This window comes from Triticum urartu, chromosome 3A, assembly GCF_056163025.1.
Source record: "Triticum urartu cultivar PI428250 chromosome 3A, HENAU_Tu73, whole genome shotgun sequence".
NCBI lineage: Eukaryota > Viridiplantae > Streptophyta > Magnoliopsida > Poales > Poaceae > Triticum > Triticum urartu.
In genome coordinates, this window is record NC_141875.1 from 390,903,948 (window position 1) to 390,908,753 (window position 4,806).

General features: G+C 38.2%; 1 long non-coding RNA gene across 1 annotated transcript; it reads right to left on the reverse strand.

Moving 5' to 3' along the window:
* Positions 1-1,525: 1,525 nt before the first annotated feature.
* Positions 1,526-4,491, reverse strand: LOC147979803 (uncharacterized). The gene is made up of 3 exons (XR_015599739.1): positions 4,249-4,491; positions 3,018-3,129; positions 1,526-1,923 (listed from the first exon to the last, which is right to left on the reverse strand). It is a non-coding gene; the product is annotated as an uncharacterized LOC147979803 (long non-coding RNA).
* Positions 4,492-4,806: the final 315 nt, after the last annotated feature.

Genomic DNA, 4,806 nt, shown 5'->3' on the forward strand with positions numbered 1-4,806 from the left:
TATATCCGAGATGGTACTAAACTTTCTATGTTCGTCTATTAGCAAAGGAAAAACAACTTGTGCAGAATTTCGTACATGGGCCACGCGCACTATAGCCCGTAAAGTCAGCCCATTTATTCCTGCCAATGTAGCAACAAAAAATCCTATTTCCTGCACAACGCGGTAAATAGTTTCGGGTACGCACAGGGTGCCCAAAACTCAGCGGCCCATTTATGCTTGTGTTTTGTTTTCGACTTTTCTTTTTCTATTTCATTCTCTTTTTCTTTCCTATTTCTATTTTATTTTTCCCATTCTAAGTCTATTTGTTTTACTTTTTTTCTTCTGAAATTCAAAATTTTCAAAAAAAATTAATTTCATTTTTATTCAAAAATTCATAAAAAGTTACGAATTGCATAAATGTGCTTTGGATTTTTTTTGGTGTGCCAATTTTTTTTCAAAATTCTAAAAATATTCCCATTTTTAAAAAATGACTATATTTTTTAAAAAATTAATATTTAGTAAAATGCATTTTAAAAATGTTCCAAATTCGAAAAATATTTTTGTTTTCGCGATATGTTCAAAAATTGAAAATAATGTGTGCATTAAAGAAAAAATTTACTAAAACTCTTCTGAATCCTCAAAACATGTTCCTATTTTTAAAAATTGTTCACAACTTAAAAATGTTCGTAGGTTTTATAAAAGGTTCATGTTTTTAAGAAATGTTTGTGAATTTCAGGAAATGTTCCATTCAAATTTTTGTTCTTGCTTTGTCCAAAAATCTATGGATTTTTCAAAAAAACAATTGTTCGTAAATTGGAAAATGTTCACGTTGCCAAGTATATTTTGCAGTACATAGTTATCAGTTTTTGAAAAGTTCAAAAAACTAAATAAAAATGTTTCGACCATTGGTTAACAGGACGCGTTTGTTTGAGTGGCTAGAGACGTGTGGTCTGGTCTTTGAGGTCGTGAGTTCGATCACTCCAATACTGGGCCTGCTCCGCATCCGGCACATTGAGCTAAGTCGTCTTGTTCAAAATAAAGGACACCATAACTTATTGACTTCCATGTGCCAATAAAAGAGAATATGATGGTAATTATCATTGAAAGAAATTGTGGGCACGTGCCGATACAAGAGAATACGGATATGTGGGGGTCCTGGTCCATTCTTATAATGAGCTAGAGGCATGCAATTTTATTATCCCGTTGCAAAGCACGGGCATGTGTGCTAGTACTCAAAACATAAATACACCATTATAATCCTCAAAACAAGGCATGGACCAAAACTTTGACCTCAATTAAAAAAATTGGATTATGAATTTGTTGTAATCTGAATTTTTAGCATGCAATACAGAATCATTGGTTGTTTCCTCAACTAAAAAGAATGTGTTGCATGCTAAGTCAGTCGGGTGCCATTCATCTCTGACATAAAATTCAGAGTGCAGAGCCAGTAATTAAGTAATCAACCGTTATGGAAAGCCACACTCCAAATTAGAAAAAAGAGAGGGAAATGTAGCATCAATGTTAGTTAATGGAGTAGACCCACAAATCAAAATAGGAGAGAAGTGATGCAAATTTTCCTCAAACGCAGTATTACATCACCCATGCAGTGGTGAAAAAAGACAGTATAAATAACATGAGAAAAACACAAGCGCACATTATCTACGGGAATCATCTCTAGGCGTAACTCTTAATCAGACTAACCCAACAGGAGCATACCTGCAACCAATGGGGAAGATCAGAAGAATAGCATTCCCCGGTCTTATTCATCGCCCCAGCCCGGGTGCAGCCGGATCGACCTCGTGGTTAGTAGCAGGACGGAGGCTCAGGTCCACATCGCGTGGTCATCTCCTCCATACATCATACTGGATGACTCCGTCCAGCTGAAGTCGATGTCTCACCAATTAACCACGATCTCCATGTGGCTCCTTCGCGTTATGCTCTGCCCTGGTTCATCATGGACTAACGCACATTGTAGAATTCATAACAAATTCTAACCGAAATTCATATCTGGTGCATAGTATCTAATTCCTTACTCGTATAAATAATTGAAAATGTCATTCGTCATGAATCAACATCTTTTACAGACACATATTACATAAATCATAAAAAAATTCTAACCTAATTTCACATCAAGTGCATAGCATCTAATTCCTTACTCGTACAAATGATTGAAAACATCTTCATGAATCAACATGCCGCTTGAATACAGATAACATGCATCTTTATATACATTGCATCACTTATATAATCTCCGGTCTAAAATCACACTCCAATGTATAGTTCCCTAAAAGATTCTCCATAATGGCATGTAGATGAATTCTAGCATGTGAACAAAGTGCATCCTTGTTTCCCTTCTCATGTTCTGCGGAATCGGAAGTTTGAAATCATTTCCTAAGCATAGAATGTAAAGGCATCCCTTTTGACTCTTCTCACTATAGTATAACCTGTAGGTAGATAGGTGGTTGTTTGGTAGTAGCAAAAGAAAACTCACAGATCACGACTTTGTTACTTAAGAAACCATTTCAAGTCTGAGCTATATATCCTCTCACACTCGATCACCTCTTGTTATATCCAAATTTTGAAACCACATTATCATTTCCACCAAAGAAATTCATAACCCTGATGGCCATTAGGATTCTTCAAATGGACTGGCCCAACAGAAAACAAAAATAATATACAGGCATGAGAGTCTGACACATATTGCATTTCAGATCTAATGAAATGAAGAGTTGTGAACACGGACAGTGTATAGTGTAAGGAGATGCAATGTGTGCCTAGCTCACAGTGTTGACCTTTGAATATGTATACTATAAGTATCTCAGCACTTCTTCCCATGGAGACATGCAAACGGACAAATCAGATAGTAAGGTAAAAGAAACAGTGCCTTTGCACATGATAATATTATACATGAATGAAGTCCTAAGCATATAACATGATCATCCTTAATAAATAGACAGTATTCCAACTCACAAGGATCACACTAAGCCAACATATCAATATTCAGTAACAGAAACTTAGAAGTTCCCTTTTACTCTAACCTGTTTTAAGAAGACTTTCTATCATATACCTCTTCTCTTTTATTATATTGCTTGCCTGCATATACTTCTCTTCAAGGACTACTAGGCCGCATTCAGTTTCCTATATCTTTTTCTGGAAAAGAATGAAAAAAGAATACAAATGATCATTCAGTCATTCGACAAGCGTATGACAAGAAAACATGTGTACCTGCAATGTCTGCACTTAACACTTTTTGAAAATTGTACAGTCCTTGGAGCTCTTCCAATTGCTATTACAAATATAAATCATATTTTTTGTTCTCAAATTAGTAAGAATTCCAAATCAACGCCGCCACCAAGACTAAAGGTAAACCTTGTATTTTGATTGCAAATCAAGCTCTAAATGGTCTAGCTTCTCTGACATAGCCTGAAATGTTTATCCAGCATACTCAAGCCTAATATTCACAGCCTAGTATATAAGTATAAATAACACAAAGAGCATAGAACCTTCTTTTCAACTTCATCGGCTAGGTACACAAAGAGCATATAACCTTCTTTTCAACTTCATCGGCCAGGTATTGTTCCCATGGAATAAAAATACCATTTTTCCTAGCAGCACACAGTTCTGCTATAGATAAACAACCTGAATAACTATGCTCAAGGTGAAGCAAATGATGGCAGAAAAAATAGCTTATTTCCAAGAAAGATCTGGAATCAAGCAAAAATAAGTTCTTATGATTCCTGTTGTGATCAAGTTACTGGAATTGGAACCTTGCAAAAAAATTAGTTCCATAACGTGGACATTCAAGATAATTTAACTCGCTGGATGTTATCTCCTTAAAGATAATTTCACATGACATGACTCTGGATTCCTGTTCCACAACGTGGATGTTCAAGATAATTTAACTTGTTGGATGTTATCTCCTTAAAGATAATTTCACATGACATGACTCTGGATTCCTCTTCACTAATTAACAAGGCAATAGATATCGCATAGCAGAAATTACTAAATTTGGCAGGATTATCAAGCTTAATCGTGAAGCACGCAAGGCTGCACTTAGTAGCGAGCAATGTTCAGCCCCATCACTACAACACGATCATACATCAGGAATAAGCAAAAAATACAAGGCAATGCAAAATCACAAAATCCATGGGGCATTGTTCAGCCGCATCATTGCAACACGATCAAGTAGGAATAAAATTGCAAATTCGCGAATCAATCAGCCAGCAGAGAGTTGAGGAGGACAAATTTAGCATCAGGCGACAACAGAACCTTGCTGACTCCGGGAAGGGGGACCCCTAAGGGGCGGGGAGCGAGGTTCGGTGATGTGGGCGATGCCCGCTGGCTCCACTTCGTCCAAGGGCGAGCATGGGGTAGGTAGTGTAGCGTGTGGGGCAGCGCGGCGCCGCAGACCGTTGAAGTGGCATCGGATGAAGAGGGGAGCATCGGCGAGAGGCATGCAGTGCCCGCACGGTCTACACGGCGGCAGATCGAGAGGCAGGGGTGGGGAGACCGGGTGGGGCGTGGGACGTGTGTTCATGGCATACAGTTGTTTCCCGGTTTAGTTTCTCCCTTTATTAATGCGGGATTGCATAGAGTTTTTTTTCCTCGCACGAGTTCAGGAGAGGAAGTAGCGATCGCTGGAGGTGGTGGGAACGATGAGGTCGAACCATCACGACATTCGATTCTCCTTTAATAGTAAAGAAGATTATGCATGCAAAACGGAGATGCGGTGACAGAGTTATGGCATATTGAACAGGGCTTGAAAGTGTTGCACGGAAAAGACTTAGATGGAAATTGGACCTCCAGATCTAGGGTTTGCTTGGCGTG